General features: G+C 36.1%; 1 protein-coding gene and 2 pseudogenes across 1 annotated transcript in view; 2 read left to right on the top strand and 1 right to left on the bottom strand.

Annotated features, from left to right (window-relative positions):
- The window catches only part of Zfyve16 (zinc finger FYVE-type containing 16), a 41,597-nt gene extending 41,354 nt beyond the window's left edge, over positions 1-243 (bottom strand). Inside the window, exon 1 of the mRNA XM_078044333.1 lies at positions 98-243. The gene's annotated coding sequence lies outside the window, so the exon portion shown is untranslated. The remainder of the gene's footprint in view (positions 1-97) is intronic.
- Positions 244-9,128: 8,885 nt separating this feature from the next.
- On the top strand, positions 9,129-11,248 carry LOC101957149 (small ribosomal subunit protein eS21 pseudogene; annotated as a pseudogene).
- An 8,539-nt stretch (positions 11,249-19,787) lies between these two features.
- Positions 19,788-20,243, top strand: LOC101956862 (protein FAM136A pseudogene; annotated as a pseudogene).
- The last annotated feature ends 299 nt before the right edge of the window (positions 20,244-20,542 follow it).

The following is a 20,542-nucleotide window of genomic DNA, read 5'->3' as shown; positions in this document are numbered from 1 at the left end:
GCTCACACGCCCCCTCCCTCCGCGTCTGCTGCCTCCGCCGGCCCCAAGCGCCTGCGCGCTGCCACCGGGTCGGAGCTGGGGGCGTCGGGCTTCTTACCGGAAGTGCCGAACTACGCCTGGGGCGCCTGCTACGCGGGGACCTTCGGCTCTTCGTCTGGCGGGACTTGGTTTCCCACTAGACGTCCAGGATCCCAGATCCCGAGGCGGCTTCCCTTGCCCTTCGCTGACCTACACGCCCCTTTCCCCGCCCGCAGGAGCAGATCCGCTGGGGCGCCCCGGTTGGTACTGGACAAACCCGCCCGGCAGCTGACCAGGCCTGCCCCCACGCCGCTGGACTCTCTGAACACCTAACTTTTAAACTTAAAACTCTATTTACAACATCACCTCCCAGTTTCCCTAACAGAACTGCTCCCCAAACACCCTGAAGTTCCCAGCTCTCCAGTGATCTGGCCCCTCCCTTCGTTGCTTTAGTTCTGCTTTTATAACTGTGGCCCCTAGAACACTGCCTCCCCGTCTAAAAAACAAGGCTAACTTCTCTTATGCTGACAGAAAACGTCGCTTACTCTATCTGTGCCTCTTCTCATTTAAATGAAAAGAGGCATCCGTGTGGGTTCCGGGTTATTATAGACGGTGGGATTGGAAATCAGTTGCCAAAAGGATTCAACAGCTCACAATTCTTAGTAGTCTTGCAAGAATTGCAAAAGTATTGGAGTGACATCCACACTGTAGACTCTCCGCCAACTGGGGAGACTCAGGCAGGACGATCTCAAGTTGGAGAGACCAGCCTTAACCAGGGCCTAAACAACTTAGTGAGACCCTCTCTCTAAATAAAAGGGGCTGAGGATGTTGCCAAGTGGGTAAGCACCCGTGGGTTCAATCCCCAGTACCAAAACTAAGAGTATTCCACTCATGTGTCAATTGTGGTAAAAGATTTTAAAACCTAAATCTGCAATTTACAACAATAGTTAGTGATCTTTGAAAGATACTTAATGTTCCTAGGCAGGTTGTGCTGCCTGTAGTCCCTCCTATTCAGTAGACTGAGGCAGGAGAATCACTTGAACATAGCGGAGAATTCAAAGCCAAGTTGAGCAACATAGTGAGATACTGTTTTGAAAACAAAAAGAAACCAAACCCTTATTCTCTAATCTTCGTTTTCCTAAACTCTGAAATGGAATTTGTGGTTTTAGTTCAAGAGCAAAACTTCTGATTGCCTAAATCAAAAGCTTGATTTGATTTAGGCATAGCATCTGTTATATGACAAACAATGCGTTAGATGCTTTGCTTACACTATCTTAATCCTAAGAATAATTCTACAAAGTACAGTATGATTTTCTTTACTATGCTTTTTATAGATAAAATGGCACAGGCCTTATGGAACCATAACCCAGTAGCAGATATTTATGTAGATGAATTCAGATTAGGGACGGAACTGTTCATAATATAGTACAGTGTGAGTACAAAGAGAATAGAGCTAGAAAAAACACTAACATCTTAAATAAATGGAGAAATATATACATGAATGGTCAAGTCACAAAATACAAAATTCAAATGCCTACCACATACCATATTAATGTGCAAGTTCATTAATATTAACAAAAACAAAGGAATATTATTCCCCATAAATCTAATTAACAGTTTGCTTTAAACTCCGTTTGTAAGAGTACAGTGGACACTCATATCCTGGTGGGCTATAAATTGTAACAAAGTAGGACTTGGGAAAGTTACCAAATCATATCAAGAACCTTCCAAATGTTCACATGACCTAATTCAATAATTTTCCTATTGGAAATTATAGGATATTTCAGAACACAAAGGTTTATATGGAAAGATATTTACTATAGCAATAGTTATATTTTTAAAACTTGAAATCTCAGCAAGAAGGCTAAGACAGGAGGATTGCAAGTTCAAAGCCAGCTTCAGCAACTTAGCAAGGCCCTAAGCAACTTAGCAAGACCCTGTCTCAAAAATAATAAAAGGTCTGGGGATGTGGCTCAGCGATTAAACAGCTCTGGGTTCAATCCCCAGGACTGGGGGGGGGGGGGCTTTAAAAGATTCTTGTACACATGATTAAAACTATTAAGACTACATTTATGAAGAATTTCTAGGGCTGAGGATATAACTCAGCAGTAGAGTGCTTGTCAAGTATGTACAAAGCCCTGAGTTCAACATTCAGTATAGAAAAAAGAAAAAGAATTTCTAATGACTTGAGGAAATTACTTCATGAAAAAACACTAAATATCCCAAAATATTTAATATTGCTTTTGTAGTATGTGGTCAGTTATACTCATGCAAATCATGTAAAAGAGTGAAGAAAGTATACCAAAATGTTGATAGTCATTATGAGTTTCTAATTGGAATATAGATGTTATCACCTTGAACATTCTGAATTTTCTACAATGTATACATATTGACTTTTTATACTGAAAAAAATTAATGTGACAGGTATGATAAATTGACCAATGAATCTAAGAATCAGCACCCCTATTATTAAGAGTATGTCTTTCGAGTCAGACTATCTAAATTTGAATTCTAATTTCATCACTTATTAGTAGTTTGACCTAAATTCACTAAGCTCAAATACTTCTATAGTCTGATGGTGATCAAACTAATGCATTGTATGAGATAATCCACATAAAGTGCTTAAGTGGGGCACTTGATATAAATGAATAATTGCTATTTTTTTCAGTAAATTAACCCATTATGTTCATGTCAATGTATCAGTATTCAATAAACTTGATGAACTTGACTAATGCACATCAGTTCTTTGGAGCACAATTACCTTCAATAGTATTTAAAAATTGAATTTCTTAGTCTATTAAACCAAGAACAAGAATTGATGACCACTCCACATGGGTGTCACCTTAGCAAAACTTGTAATTTTTTTAAGAAGAGGTAATGTTTGTCCATATAAAGTTTACAGCCCTTGATTACCCTTTAAATATTTAATATAAAACTTTAATTTTGGAACTATCAAAAGCAAATTGCAATATTTTAGTAGTTTTTTAGAAGTAAAATAAACCTTCCTAGTTATGCCTTGGAAGATTATTTAATTTGGGTTCCACGGAACTTCTGAGCTGTAGAGTAGTAAAAACAAGAAGTGAAATCAACCAACTAGCCATACTTTAAATCAACAACTATTAATTTAACCCAGAAGTTGTCAGTTATGGTGATGGGAGTTGACTTGGTCTCCTAGAGGGCATTTGACAATATCTGGAAGTTTTTTGATTGTTACAACTGGGAGAATGCTACTAACATCTAGAAGATAGAGTTCAGAGATGCTGTTAAATGTCTTACAATGCATAGGATGACACCCAACTATCACCATCTAACCGAGCTGGCTACCTATGCTGGGTTCACAAAATCTGACTACATCAATAACTGAGAAAATGGCGAAGAAAGCATGCAAACACACAAAAATACCTTTTCAAAATCTGGGATGGCTCTTGTGACCTTATGGGTCTATTGGAAAGAGAGCAAGCCACTAGAATTCTTTATTTATATAAAGGGCACACAAGGGGAGATTGGATGGGACATTCTGTCTAATAATAATAATAATAATAATAATAATAATAATAATAATAATAATTAGTAGTAGTAGTAGTAGTATTACAAAGGAACAAGTAGGCAGCCCACTCCATTGATTAATGACCTACTCCATTGAGCTGAGATGGGGAGCCACCTGCTTTCACGCAGAGAAGCCAGTCTGCACATTTCCATCACTCAAAGCTAGGGGGCACTAAGCTCCTATGTGGCAGCTCCTGACACCCAATAACAAAGAATTTTCCAGCCTAAAATATCAATATTGCCAATGTTGAGAAACTCTGATTTTAACCAGCAAAGTTTTAGTTCTTATACTTCCTTATAATTCTTGGTAAACAGTTCTCTTTTTCTTTGATGGACACAAGTACAAACATGGGTTTAGAAACTCAGGAGTAGGTTTGAACTCTTCCATAAGTCTGTATTGATGCAATTAAACTTTGTACCAAGCAGTATACAAAGCAAGTTATTAGAAGAAATCTACAATGACAAGTTTTACAGATCAAACATCTGGTCAATTGAACTCTCACAATGCTTCATACCTATGGTTTAGTTTCACCAGATATACACAATCTCTTCTTTCCAAGAACCACTTTATAAATAGCTGTCAACTATTGACCACTGACTACTTTTTAGCCCTTACCTAATAAGTATAATGGTCAGTCCTGAGTATGAAATTCTTACTCATCTGTGAAGAAACCTGGAGTTCAGAAATTCTCCTTGCTGGTGTAACTACTTTGTTAAGCACAGCAACACTTACTTGTGGAGGCCTTTATCATAACAACACACTGAAGAACACACTTTCTGTCAATAGACTGTTTTCCTCTTGTATAAGTGCTATAGTTTAGTATTGGTTGTTGGGAGAGCTGCTTTTCATTTTTTAAAGGAAAATTGCAATCATAGTATCTACAAGAAAATCACTGTAGGTCCTTGGATGTAACTCAGTACTCCATTTTCTTAAAGTTCTAAAAACCAAAAAGCTCAGATAACCAAAATTTCTTTCTCAGTACATGTAAAAATCTATGACAAAGAAACAATAAGTGACACAAAGATTTATTAATAACTCTTATAAAGCTTTTGAACTTTTGACACCAACAGTAAGAGAGAGAGAGAGAGAGAGAGAGAGAGAGAGAGAGAGAGAGAGAGAGAGAGAGAATGTATGCTCCTTTCAATATACTTGTTTCCTAAAAACAGTATGCACATTTCAAGATCCTGCAATGCTTTTGAACTAATAAAGAAAAAAAGAAAGTTGCATGAATTTTTAGAGTTAATTTGTGTCTTATTATATTAAGGTGATTTCCTTAACCATTTTAATAAATGAAAGTTTATTCAATTAACCTGGTCTAACTCCTCTTTACATGTATACTAAATAAAAAAAAAAAGAGGGGCTGGAGATATAACTCAGGGATAGTGTTCTTACCTAGCACCTATGAGGTCCTGGGTATCACTAGTACAGTCCCACCAGAAAAGAAAAAGACTGGGGCTGTAGCTCAGTAGTAGAGTGCTACCTACAAGGTCCTGGGTAGTTCTATGCCCAGCACCACAAAGAAAGAAAAAAGACATGGTCAGTACCTTAATTTTTATTTTATTTTATCATGGTTTGGGTCCTGGAACTGCTTTCTGTTTTTTAAGACAATTGCTATTTTTGTAACATTAGGTTATTTATTTTGTTACCATTAAATTAAAAAACTGCAGCTATGTTAGTTTGTGACTTTGTTTTGTTTTTGTAACATATCGCTCTGTTAACTTGGAAATTTGTTATTTTGTAATATATTAGATTCAAGAACTATAGTCATGTTAGTTTGTGACTTCCAGACTGAATAACAAGGAAAGTAAATAAGCATGGAGAACTCAAATGCCTTTCACATACAAATAGAATTATATTTGTTTATAGGTTTTTATATTTGTTCTAGGTGTTTCCTTTGTGCAATACAATGTGCTAGGAATTGGTATTACAAAGGTCAATAATTCATGGTTTCAGCCCCGAAGAAGTACATAATCTGCTATGACATTATTTTATTTACTAGCATAATTATTTGAGAAATAGATGGAAGATGATAAAGTTACAAGATCTTTGTGTAGGTTCTTGGTCAATTAAATTTTCTGTGATTTCCTTTATTGATTGAAATGAAATCTGCACATGAAATGCAATGTCAAATAAAATATGAATGAGGGCTGGGATTGTGGCTCAGGGGTAGAGCGCTTGCCTGGCACACATGAAGCACTGGGTTCCATCCCCAGCGCCACATAAAAAAATAAACAAAATAAAGATATTGTGAATATCTGCAACTAAAAGATATTTTTTAATGAATGAAAGAAGAATTCTTGGCAAAGTTTGGGTCATAATTGCTAAAGATTTGCACATATTAGCCTTGATCTCTAAGAAGCTTAATCTATAAACAGTTTCTGCATTTCAGAAATCATCCCAATTGTAACATGTTTAGCTGATTTATTCCCTATATTAATCAGTCATGCTTTAATCAGCAACAGATTTTTATTACTTTGAAGGATAACTAGGATCTTAAATTTAGGACTTAAATTTCACAGTAATATGAATTTCCAAAGCTGTTCCCTTTTTATAAATAACCTGAATGAATAAAATACCAAAAGCAAATAAAACCAACTATTGTAATTTTTCATTTGTTTCTTCTTTATTGACTGGTCTTATGCTAATTTTTATTTTATTTTATTTGTGTAATTGGGGATTGAACCCAGGGCTTTGTGCATGCCAGGCAAGCACTGTACCAACTAAACTATATTCCCAGCTCTATGCTAATTTTTTAAACCAGGAATATATTGCTCCAAAACACAGAATGTGACATGAAACTCTTAATTAGTCATTAGTATTTAAGTGTTATATAACCATGTTAAAACACTTCTGTTACAAGGAAGAGGGCTAAAACATTTAAAAGAAAAATTTTTAAAGCTTGTGAAAGTCATTTTCTGGCTCAAGGACATTTAGATAAGCTATTGAAGCAAGTTCACTGATGTTGTCTGTGTCTTGAAAAATTCATCTGTTGCAACTTGATGGCCAATGTGACAGTGTTAAGAGGTGGTACCTTTGGAAAGTGGTTAAGTCATGAAGACAGAGGATAGGATTAGGATCCTTATAGAAAAAGGCTTGGGTTTTTCTCTTTTTCTCTTCTGACATGTGAGGACATAACATGGTGCCATCTATGAGAAATAAGTCTTCACCAGATTACTGAACTTGCAGCAACTTGATCTTGGACTTTCAGACTCCAGAACTATAAGAAAACAAATTTATGTTCTTTATAAATTATCTAGTCTCCGGTATTTTGTTATAGCAGCATTTTGTTATATTTTGTAATAGCAGGATTAAGACTGTATTTGGGCTTTTCCCTGAAATAAGGACTTCAGAAGTAGCCTCAGAAGTAGTTTCTCTCTAACCTACTCTCTCATGGCTCTCACCCTTCATTTTCACACAACAAAGTGAGTCACAGAAACCAGAATTACTCTTTCCCAAGGTGAATCATGAAAATCAGAATCTCCTTTCCCCAAAGCTGATGATAAAAACTAGAATTATTACTCGAATCTCCCCCTGTCTTTTGCCCAAGAGCTGGTCATTAAAAAATTAAGATCTTCACTCCAGGGGGGCCCTGTCCTACAATCAAAAGGAAGGCCAAGAAAAATCCGAACTAATAGGCATTGCCAGGTTTTCCTACATAGTTTGATTACATCTGATTATGCCATTTTTTTTCTAGTGATATTTCTATTCATTCTTCGTGGAGCCTAACCATAAAAATCAGTAGTTTGCCCTGGGCATTTTGGTTTGCAATGTGAAGACTCTTATGTCATGTAAAACTATGATCAAAAAAAAGTTATCATGTTTTTCTCTCATTAACCTGTTTTTTGAGATAGGGGTGTTTGCTGTGACCCTTCTGATAGGTGATAAAGGAATAATCCCCCTTTCTCCTCAACTACAGTCACTAGTTTAAAAAAAAAGTTACAATTTTGATAACTATGAAAGCTAAATTTTGAAAATGCATAGGAAACTTTGGAAATAACTTCACTAAAATATGAACTTTCATTATCTTAAGGTGGAGAAATCATGAGGGATTTCCTCCCCCATTCTTTTTAGTTTTCCATCATTTCCAAGTTGTTTTTTTTGTTGTTGTTGTTGTTGTTGTTTGTTTGTTTGTTTACAAGAACCCGATACTTTAAAAACAGAACACTTTAAAAAACATGTAATGCAGAGGCTGGGTATTGCTTAGCATGTGCAAGGCCCTAGCACCACAAAACAATACAAAACGTATGTATGAACTCATAATTAAGTCAACTAATTACCTCACACTCACTATGCAATCTCTGCATGCAATATGTTGTATGACTGTGAGTCACAAGAGATAGTCCAAAAGGATGAATGAGTGCTTGTATCTAGCTGATGTCTTAGAAGTGGCAACTACATGCAGTCATCCCAGAGGCTTAAGCATCATGCAGCTTCAACATCAGAACATAGGGTCTTTTAACAAGGAAGTTATTAGAATTCTTTACCAAGTGTTTTTGATTCTCCTTTCTTCTGGGCATATAGCAGCAGTGTGCTTCCAAGTCCTTCTGTGGTTGAATAGAGCTTTGTGACTGATTCAGGCAAATGAATTATAATAAGAAATGTTGTATGTCATTTCTAGACTGGGTTCCTTATTCACCAAATAAGATGGTCTAGAGCCTACTTTCCCTCTGGCATACAACAGGCAAGAGCTGATATTGTGGCTGCTCCATTTACATGAGTCCCTAAGGAATTCTAATGAGCAGAACATACCTAGAACATATTTATAGGCCTTGTTGTTTTATTCAACAAGTGATTTATTTCTGATACATAGCTAAATCTATTCTGGCAGATAAACTGAAACTGAATTTTTGCCCAAGATTTGGGGGTGGCTATTCAGAATGATACACTAAGTCAGCACCAATATGTAGCAGCATTGCTTCCTACTGTGATTTTTCTCTATAATTATAATTATTATGATTTGTCAAATAAGCACAAATGTATGTTTACTCCTACTGCTCCTCTGTGTAATGGTTAATTTTTTATTATGTAAAATGCCAATCACATACAAAAGTGGAGATGCTATGGTCTGAATGTTTGTGCTCCACCTCTCAAAAAAATTATGTGGAAATCCTAACCCCCAGGATGATAATATTGGGACTTGAGGCTTTTGGCAGATAAGATCATAAGGGCTTTAATGTCCCATGAAAAAGACTGTAGAAAACTAACTAACCCCTTCCATCATGTAAAGACACTATGAGAAGAAGTTTGTCTATAAAAGAAGTGGACCCTCACCAGATACCAAATCTAACACCACCTTAATCTTGGACTTCCTAACTTCTGGAATTGTGAGAAAGACATTTATGTTGTTTCTAAGCTACCTGGTTTATGGTATTTTGTTACAGTAGCCCCAATGGACTAAGACAATAGTGCAATACACTATGCATCTATCTCTCTGCTTCAACTATCCACAACTCATGGTTATACATCTTTCTTAATCTATATGTTTTAGTCAGCTTTTTTCCTGCTATAACTAAAAGGACCCAACCAGAACAACTGTAGAAAAGAAATGGTTCATTTAGGGCTTATGGGTTCAGAGGTTTTGGTCCATAGAAGGCTAGCTCCTTCATTGGGGCTGGAGGTGAGGCTGGACATCATACATGGTGGAAGAGTGGCTGACAGAAGCAGCTCACATGGTGATCGGAAAGCAGAGAGAGAGAGTCTCCACTTGCCAGATACAAATAATACCCCAGAGGTAGGAAATATGGTGGAATGAGATGGATGGACATCATTACCCTAAGTACATGTATGAAGACACAAATGGTGTTACTCTACTTTGTGTACAACCAGAGAAATGAAAAATTAGAACAAATAAATAAGTTTATTAAAAAATACATAAGCATATGTACATATATACATATAATGCATATAATAAAATATATAATAATAATAATTTATTAAAAATACATATAATCAGTTCTTGGGCAAAGACAAGGAGAAGATTAGAGTAATAATTCTAGTTTTTATCATCAGCTTTGGGGGAAGGAGGTTCTGATTTTCATTGTACACCTTCTATATGTGTACTATGAATTGAAATGCATTCTGCTATCATGCATAATAAATTAGAACAAATAAATAAATTTATTTTAAAAAATATATATACCCAGAGCCATGGCCACAATTTCTACCTCCTCCAGTTATACCCTGCCACTTTAGTTACCACTCAGTTAATCCTTAACAGGGGATTACATCACTGATTGGGTTAAAACTCTTACAACCCAATCATTTCTCCTCTGAACCTTCTTACATTGTCTCACACGTGAGCTTTTGGGGAACACCTCACATCCAACCCATAAAACTATACAACCACCTATTCTACTTCCTGTATCCCACAACTGGATTGTTTTAAGGCAAATTTCATTCATGATATTTTTTCATCTTTAAATTTTTCTACTCATATATTTAAAAGATAAACATTTTATAAAATAGAAATAATAGTAAAAAACAAAACAAAACAAAAAACTTCCATGTATCCAGTACTATTAATCATCTTCAATATGGACAAGCTTGTTCATCTATACCCTTACCTACTCATATTATCTTGAAGCAAATCTCACAAGTCATGTAATTTCCTCCATAAATATTCTAACATATATTTTAAAAGAAAAGAGCTATTTTTAAAATATTGATTTTTAGTTGTCAATGGACTTTATTTATATGCAGTGCTGAGAATTGAATCTAGTGCCTCACACATGCTAGGCAAGCCCTCTACTGCTGAGCCACAACCCCAGTCCAAGAAAACAGCTCTTTACAAAAACACAATAATAGTACCATTATCACACCTGAGAACTTTATCAGTAACTCTTCAATATTAACATACATTTAGGGTCTAAATTGGGGCCATAGTCTGGGTTATATATATTTTTAAAATAAATTTATTTATTTGTTCTAATTTGTTATACATGACAGCAGAATGCATTTCAATTCAGATTTCCAATGTTTTCATAAATGTCATAATTTTAAAATAGTTTGTGTGAATCAAAATCTAAATAAGGACAACATAATGAGACTGGTTGGTGTCTAATAATATTCCCTCTTTCTTTTCCATTCCTTGAAAGTTAGTTTTTGAAAAAGCCATGTCTTTTGTTCTGTAAATTTTTCATTATGTGACTTTTTTTTTTCAAAATCCTTGCCAGGTGTGTTTGTCAGCTTTCCATCACTATGGCAAAATAGCTGCAATATCAAACTCACAAGAGGAAAGATTGATTTGGGCTTACAGTGATCACTTGGCTCTGTCACTTTGGGTCTGTAGTGAGACAGCACATCATGGTGGAAGTGTGTAACAGAAGAAATTGTTCTCTCTGTTCTCGGGCTCATGGTGGAGGCAGCAGGCGCGCTTCAGCATACAGAACCACGCTGGCGAGTTCGTGGACCTGTACATGCCGCGGAAATGCTCCGCCAGCAACCGAATCATTGGTTCCAAGGAACACGTGTCCATCCAGATGAACGTGGCCAGGAGGGCAAAGTCACCGGCAGGTTTAACCGCCAGTTTAAGACCTATGCTATCTGCGGGGCCATTCACAGGATGGGTGAGTCAGATGACCCCATTCTCCTATTGGTCAAGGCAGATGGCATCGTCTCAAAGAATTTTTGACCAGAGAGAATTGGAGATGCAGGATATTTGTCATAAATAAATAATGAAAAGCCCCCCCCCCCAGAGAAGAAATTGTTCACTTCATGAGAGCTAAGAAGCAAAAAGAAAAGAAGGGGTCAAGGTCTCAATATTCCCTTCAAGGGCACACCTCAACAACCTAATTACCTCCTGCTAGACCCCACTGTTAGGTAGTAGCTAGCAATGAACAGTAAAATGCAGGCAAAGTCATAAGTATTCTTTAAATTACTTTAGGGTCTTCTAAAACTACTTCCAAAGTAGACGAGAAAGCTACCTCAGCATCTGAGTTGCTAGGATTACAGATGTACACCTTATAACACCTGCCTTAGAATTTAGTTACATTTCTAATGTCAGACTTCTACTTTCATGTCAGTACACAGAATAGTTTTGAGAAGAAATCTTTTCAAAACTATTATTTTTACATATCTAAGGATAGTTACAACTGAATTTCTCTGCAAATTTTTCAAAGATACAGACACATCATATTAGTATACAGATATGTTCCTTGTTTAGATACCTACACAAGAAAACTCACCAGAACTCAAATGTGTTAAGATGGAATTGACAGTATCAGGCAATCAGTGTATCAAGAGTCAGCTGTTGGTCATCTAATTCCACTGCCAGAAACATGTAAACGGCAGTCAGAAAAAGAACTGAAATTCAAATCAGAGAAGTGAAACTAAATATTCTACTTGTTAGTCACTTGAATAATGATATTTTGTGAGAACAAGTTCAAAATATGGTTAATATCCATTTTGAGTTACACAAGTTTAACACTGAACACAATTAGGAGAAAAAAATGAATGGGGGTATCATCTCCTTGTCTCTACTCTCAAGAAAAGAGATCATGCTCTCAAACATTATAAACTTTTTTTTTTCCCAGCTGAGAAAAAGACAAAGAATGTACCACACACCACAGAGTGGGAGAGACTAAATCCCCAGGTATGCAGTGATCTCTCTGACTAAGGTTTTTATAACCTGAAGTGAGTGTAAAGATCAACTGAGAGGTGCATTGCTGACCTGGAGCCTTAGGGCCCAACAGGCAGGCCACAGCACTCTATAATAGCACCCTGGGGTCAACAGCACAATGACAAAGATTATAACCACAGAGAATCAAGGACCAACTTAAGTCCTTTGGGTATATGCCAATGGGATAGCTGGGTCAAATGGTGGTTCCACTCCCAGTTTTCTAAGGAATCTCCATACCACTTTGCAGATTGGTTGCACCAATTTGAAGTCCCACAAATAATGTAAGAGCGTGCCCTTTTCCCCTCATCCTCTCCAACACTTATTGTTGTTTGTCTTCATAATAGCTGCCATTCTGACTGGAGTGAGATGAAATCTTAGAGGAGTTTTGATTTACATTTCTCTAATTTCTAGAGATGATGAACATTTTTTCCTACATTTGTTGGTTGATTGTATATCATCTTCTGAGAAGTGCCTGTTCAACTCCTTAGGGTTGTTTGTTTTGTTTGTTTAGGGTTTGTTTTTTTTTTTTTTTTGGTGTTAAGTTTTTTGAGTTCTTTATATATCCTGGAGAATAGTGCTGTATCTGATGTGCATGTGGTAAAAATGTGCTCCCATTTGTAGGCTCTCTCTTCACCTCACTAATTGTTTCTCTTGCTGAGAAGAAGTTTTCAGTTTGAATTCATCCTGTTATTGATTCTTTATTTTATTTCTTGCGTCTTAGGAGACTTGGTAAGGAAGTAGGGTCCTAATCAGACATGATAAAGATTAGGGTCTACTTTTTCTTCTATTTGGCACAGGATCTCTAGTCTAATTCCTGGGTCCTTGATCCACTTTGAGTTGAGTTTTGTGCATGGTGAGAGATAAGGTTTTAATTTCATTTTGTTGCATATGGATTTCCCAGACTCCAAAATTGTAAGAAATAAATTTCCATTACCTATAGCATATCAGTCTGAGCTATTTTGCTATCGTAGCAGGAATGAACTGACATGCAGTGAATTAGAAAGGGTGGAAAGGGCTTTGGGAGAAAGGAAGTCACCATGGAGCCAGGAAATGTCTAAGAGAGAGTCACATGGTTTGTCAAGAAGAGAGTTATGATGGTCCCCAAAAAAGATTTTAGTGGAAGAGGAAAGGAACTGAAACCAGGTTGCAAGAAACTAGTAAAAGGCAGCTGCAGTTTGCTGGATTGCCATGTAGATGGAAACATTTAGCTGAGTCAAGTGGCTTAATAAAACAAATTAAGCATTTAACAAAGTAGGTATACTCCCTAAACAGAATATCTGATATAATAATAAAATGAAGTGCAAGCATCAATCCAGAAAGTTTAGTTTTCAACAATATCTCAATTTGAAACTAAAGTCTAAGCTAGAGAGGAAAAATGTAAGTGGTCAAAGTACACACTTTGGAGTCAGACTGAAGTGTTTGGATCCTAGCTATGATGCATGACCATCACCCTTAATTTCCCTAAGCCTTAGTTCTGATCTTTTCCTACACGTTGTTCTAATGTGTAAGACATGAAAGAATAACATTTAGCAGAGAGTAGGTACACAATACATATTAGAAGTTGATGTTATTATTCATGAGTAGGTCACTGGAATCCAATAAGTGGTCTCTCTTCCTAAATGTAAGCCAAGAAATAAATCTTTGAAACTCATTTTAAGAAGGTAAAATTGAGCTGTGCATGGTGGTATACAGTTGTAATCCCAATGGTTTGTAAGCCTAAGGCAGGAGGATCACAAGTTCAAAGCCAGCCTCAGCAATTTAGCAAGGCCTGTCTCAAAAAATATTTAAAAATTGACTGTGGAAGTGGCTCAGTGGTTAAGAGTCCCTGAATTCAATTTCTTGTACTGAAGAAGGAGGAGGAGGAGGAGAGAAAGAGGGGGAGGAGAAAGAGGAAGAGGAGGAGAGGGAAGGGGAGGGAGAGGAGAAGAAGAAGAGGGGTAGAGGAGGAAAAAGTCTTTTGAGTAGACTAAAAGGGCTGTTTTTGTTTGTTTGTTTGTTTGTTTTGTTTTATTTGTTACTTTGGATACTGGGGATTGAACTCAGGGACTCTACCACTAAACCATATCCCCAGTCCTATATTGTATTTTATTTTTAGATAGGGCCTCACTGAGTTCCTTAGTGCCTCGATTTTGCTGAGGCTGGCTTTGAATTTATGATCCTGCCTCAGCCTCCTGAACCTCTGGGATTACAGGCATCCACAGTGTCCAGCTAAAAGAGCCCTTTGGTAAGAAGTTGCAGTGACCTATAGTGATATATAGAATTCAAAAACCGTACTTTTACATGTTTAAAGTTCTATAAGTGAAAGTTAAAATTCAGGCTGGGTGCAGTGCTGCATGCCTGTGATCCCAGTTACTTGGGGGCTGCATCAGGAGGATCACAAGTTTGAGGTTAATCTGGACTACTTAGTGATACTCTGTCTCAAAATTTTAAAAAGTAAATAAATCAAAGGAACTGAGAATGTAATTCAGTGGTAATGTACCACTGGGCTCGTTCCCCAACTTAAAAAAAAATCAGTACTAGAACAATAACGGCAATGATAATTCACTTGCATATTCTAGAACATACATAGGACTAAATTCTTGATTTCTTAAGTTGACTCCTTCAGGTCTCTCATATTCAAACAGACACTTGGAAATCACCATTGCATAACTCTCCTTGCCTTACTCCCACATACAATCCATTGCTAAGTCCATTCCACTCCTTTACCTCTCTACTGCTGTTCCTGCATCCTGGCTGTCTTTCTGTCCTCCCCCCACAGCCTCTCAACTGATCCCCAGCTTCTGTTCTTGCTTGCCTCAAACCTGTTCTCCACACAGAAGCCAGAGTAATCATTTAGAAATAGGATGGGATCATTTTACTCTTTTGCATGAAACTTGACAAGGGTCTAATATAAACATTTAAGCTGTATTTCCCAGAGAATTGATCAGTGGCACCCATTGTTACATGATCCTCCCATGTAACCACTGATTGTAATGATGCACACACATTCATTTTATATTTTAGTCTATGCTTGTAGGATATCTATTTTAATATTTTGATTTGCCATGCTGCTGAAATTAGTCAAGATATATAGTAGATTTTCTTTATATTTTTGCTATCTAAGTGGGCTTCTTTTCCTTAAAACAATGAAGAATTTTTATGTACCGTTTCATTTGATAAACTTTCAGTTTTTAACTAAATATCTCTCTAGCACACAACAAAATACATGAGTTACAAAAATTACTGTAAAACCTAAATACAATCTCATCTAAGTAACTTCTAGTATAACTGCTAACAATATATAATTAATTTATTATCATACTATTTTTATAGCCATATTCTCATAATATATCAAAAGACTCATTTTCTATAAATCTGGCACAGAATTAAGATGTAGCCTTGTATTTGGAAGCAAAGCCATGACTCATGAGTGTCTGATTACCAGTTTTCTGCATAAGTTCTAGGTTCTATAATGTTAATCATTTTGACAAGAAAAAAAAGCTATAAAGTAATATACTTCTTACAAACTTCTGTTAAGATATAAACTCCTGGCAAAGTTACCATTATCATAGTTTTTTAGGTTGAAGTTATAAAGACAAAACAAAACACTATTATTCCAAAATTTTACATAGCAAGTTAGAACACCATGAAAAAGGAAAGGGATATGAAATAAATACATATCAAATGCCAACCAATTGTACTCAACAATTATTATCATTTCTTTATTTTTTTAAAAAAAATTTAGTTGTCAACGAACCTTATTTTATTTATTTATTTTTATGTGTTTCTGAGAATCCAACCCAGTGCCTCACATATGCTAGGCAAATGCTCCAACATTGAGCTACAACCAGCTCTATTATCAGTTATTAAAGGAGCATATTAAAATATTTTATTTTTCTCCTATTCAATCTTAGTATATAGTAAATATGTTCTTAAATTATTAAGAACAAATATACTATTTTTTCTAAATCATATAATGTCCAGTTTCAGAATGTTGACTGAGAAACACTTCATATAACTTTTTTTTTTTTTTTTTTTGTACCAAGGATTGAACCCAGGGGCACTTAACCACTAAGACACATCTTTTTTTTCAGTTTTTAATATTTTATTTGTTTTAATTGGTTATACATGACAGTAGGATGCACTTATATACTTTGATATATCATAGATGGGATATAATTTCTCATTTTTCTGAGTATACATATTGTAGAATCACATTGGTTATATAGTCACATACATACATAAAGTAATAATGTCTATTTCATTCTACCCAGCCACTTTTTATAATTTATTTAGAGACAGGGTCTTGCTGAGTTACTCAGGGCCTTGCTAAGTTGCTGAGGCTGGCTGTGAACTTGAAATAGTCTCAGCCTCCCAAGCCACTGGGATTACAGGTGTGCGCTGCCACGTATCACCTTCATATAACTTTTAAATGTAGTTTGCAAACAAAATATTTTGATATACCACACCAATATACCTTCTATAGAATGTTTTCCCTTAAGGATTGATTATTAAACTAATCATGAAAATTAGAAATACCCAGAAAACAAGCAAGTCCTTAAGTTATTGTAACACAAAAAGTCTTTTTTCTAGGACTTTTAATATACACATCTTCAAGTTCTGATATGAACTATGTTTTTGCCAAAATAGCCAATTTCTGATAGAAAAATATAGCATTTTAATAAGTGTCTTTGTGTAGTTTGACATAACAAGGGATTCTGAATTAAAGTAAGGCAGTCCTTGAGTTTAAAACTTTGGGAATTTGGACTGTGGCTCAGTGGTAGAGTGCTTGCCTAGCATGCATAGGCATGAGGAAGTGGATTCCATCCCCAGCACTCAAAAAATTAAAGAAAAAAAAAAGAAATTTGAATAAGCAGAATCATGTAAAACATAGCATGTTAAAGGTTTTGTGATAGTGTTTTTTAATGAAAACATTTCCTCATATGATTTGATCTTTAGTCTATTTTGCAATAAATATTTTTCTTTTAATTCCTGAGCAAGTGACTAGCTTATCTTTGATTAGCTGCTGCTTTATTATCCATCAGAATGCACTGACATTTTTAAAATGTATAAGCTTGTCAGTAAACCATACACTGTATACTCATATTAATAGAAAAAATAGTATAGCTTATAATCACAGTTTTTAGTCTTTAGTTCTTTAAACTATCAACCAATATAAATAATTAGGTGTTTACTATTTCTCAGACATATTAATGAGGATTTAAGAGAGGAAACTAGAGATAATATCTCTTTTATTGAGAAAACTACAGAGGAGAATAAATATATGAATTAAATATAGAAGTCTAGTATTTGCAACATATACATAATTACATGTGTACAAATAGCAGCTTTAAGCACTTCTAGGGATAAGTATAAGGTGATATAATGAATCATTCTGTGTCTTAGTTTAGTCATGTACTAAATAAGGGTAATTACACTTCACAAGATTGTTGTAAAGATTAAATGAACAATGTAGGTTGAAGTACCCCTCACCAAACTTTAAGAAGCTGGACAAACAGGGTGCTATAATCGTGAGTTGAATATAAAAATAATGACTTTGTAAAGGATAAAAGAATAAGCAAACATCTGGTATTTGTTAAGGGATATATCTTGTTATATGTGGAGCTTTTAAATCTTGTCTTGCAGAACTTTAGGAAAACAGGGAAAGCACTCATGTATTTTGAGGAGATAAATTTGGTAGAGAATAAATTTTGTAGATAAATTTGGGAGAACAGCCTCAAAGAAAAAAACAGACCCTACCAAAGACAAAGATAAGTTGAGTTAGAAGGGCAAATAGAGCTGGTATAGATGGTCTGCAAGGTTGAAAATATTTGGCCATAAATGTTATAGGAAGAAAGGAAAGACACTAATTAAATCCCTAAGCATCTTAAAGATGTCTTGTCAGATATCCTGATTTGTAGTTTTCTTAGAATGTTTTCCAGAATCAAGCACACCCACAGTCTCTCTCCTAGGTGCTTCACTTTCTTTGTGACAAAAGTCCTAAAACTTAATATGTAAATCTAGCTGCAATATGAAGATAGAATTATTAATCTTCCTCGAAGGGGCAGATTTCCCCACAAAGCAAATGAAGTGAAGCTTCAAGATCCTGAGAGTGGCCCCAGCAACAAGTTGACAGTTCATACAATTCTATAAAGTTTGTGAAAGTTATATTTTTTTCTTATTTTTGTACCTAAATTATACATACATACATATGTATCTATATACATATATATGTCTATGTGTGTGTTTGTGTGTGTCTATATAGATCTTGCAAGTCATATAAGCTGCAGGACTCATAAAATCTGTATCACTCCTAAAAAATAGGGAAGAATGATCTACTATTACTTCATTACTAAATTGATAAAACTTTTGGCAAAGATAAAACAAACAGCAAAATATAAATATAAATATATTCAGAAATTTTAAGGCAAAACTTGTAAATGTAAATATCTATGGGTAGGATCAGCTACATAATTTGTGAAACCTAGTACAAAATTAAAATGTGAAAACCTTGATTAAAGATTATAATGCATTTCAAGATGATGATAGTGAAACACAAGGCTCTTCTAAGCATGGGAACTTGTAGCGCTGCACAGGTCATACACCCAGGAAGCCTCCCTGCCTATAGGTACTACTGAGGAATTCAGGCCAAGTATAAGGAAACCTTCAATTAAAAACCTTCAGCACTGAAAAAACAACACACAGAGTCTCTCTCTCTCCCTCTCTCTCTCTCTCTCTCTCTCTCTCTCTCTCTCTCTCTCTCACACACACACACACACACACACACACATACATACACTTAAGGGGTTGTCTATTATCTGACTTGAGTTACAGTAGTCAGGCTGAGCCACTGCTGTTGACTTGTTTTAGAGAAATCAGAAATCTGGATCTCTATGTTTAGCCAGCTAGCTTTTAAATATTGATAATTCAAATTATTTGAAAACCACTATACAAATCATACCAAATATGTCTGAGCACATTAAGAGCAGAGTCAGATATAGCCTCTGGACTCTTATCTAGAATCTTTGCTTCATAACCAGAGAAATTCACACTTGTATCCTAACTTTTCCACATGGGAGCTATGTGACCTTTTCTGCAATTCATCTTTCTCATTTAGCTCAGAGCCTGGAATACAGAAAGTGACCCATACTATTCTATTTCCTTTTGAATTATTTAATTGACATCGAAGTCACATCTTGTTGAAGGAGTAGATATTTTTATTTAAGTCTAATAAAAATTCAGGAATTTCAGATGTGGTGGTGAATGCCTGTAATACCAGTGATCCAGGAGACTTAGTCAGGAGGGTCATAAATTCAAGGCCAACCTCGGCAATTTAGTGAGACCCCGTCTCAAAAAATAAAGATGCCTGGGATTGTAGCTCAATGGTTAAGTTACTGGGTTCAATCCCCAGTAACAAAATAAAAGGAAGGAAGGAAGGAAGGAAGGAAGGGAGGAAGGAAGGAAGGAAGGAAGGAAGGAAGGAAGGAAGGAAAAGGAAGGAAGGAAGGGAGGGAGGGAGGGAGGGAGGGAGAGAGGAGAGAAGAAAATTAATAATCATGATCAGAATATCCAAGAACCCTGGGACAACATTAAGAGACCAAGTTTAAAAATGACTGGAGCAGGGTGCAGGAGGTGGTGGACTCCATGTGAAAAGGGTGGAGAGGGGGAATATCTGGAAGATGCAGGGCCTCATGTTCTGGTTCAGCACTAGCTGCTGTGAGGATAACCAGGCTTCCATGCCACAGGTGCACCCGTGCATTGAGCACTGCCATGTGCCTCTGGCTTAAGCCCAGGCCTTGGTAACCAGTAAGCTGGAGAAGCTCCAGAACCACCTGGCCTGGTGTACCATGCATAAAGCCAAAGATTCAATATGTGCTGGGAGTAAAGAGCTTCAGGGGAAGTGGAAGCTAGACAGTTGTGGATGACCACATGCACCTCACCCCAACTATGGCCAAGAAGATAAAAGATTCTCTCTTATCCATTGGGATAAAAGTTCTTATCAGTGTGTTAGGAGGTATCATTGGAATAGCCAACCAAGACTGTTATACGCAGCACAGCTATCATTTAGAATCAAGGAAATAAACACCTTCCAAGATAAACAGAAACTAAAAAGAATTCATGACTACTGTTCTAGCACTACAGAAAATTCTTAGAGAAATACTACACACAGAAGAGCTTAAAAACAAACTCCAGAGCTCTCAAACGGAGGAGTTTCATTTGAAGACAAGATAAGTAAATGAGAAATAGGACCCAAACTAAACATTAGAAATAAATCAAACTAGCAGGAATGAGCAAACCTCTCTCTATAATAACACTGAATGTAAATGGTCTCAATGCTCCAATTAAAGAACATAGGCTGACAGAATGGGTTTAAAAAAAGA

Source organism: Ictidomys tridecemlineatus, chromosome 1, assembly GCF_052094955.1.
Source record: "Ictidomys tridecemlineatus isolate mIctTri1 chromosome 1, mIctTri1.hap1, whole genome shotgun sequence".
Taxonomy (NCBI): domain Eukaryota; kingdom Metazoa; phylum Chordata; class Mammalia; order Rodentia; family Sciuridae; genus Ictidomys; species Ictidomys tridecemlineatus.
The sequence above is the reverse complement of the archived record's forward strand: the minus strand, read 5'-3'. Positions and strand labels throughout refer to the sequence as shown.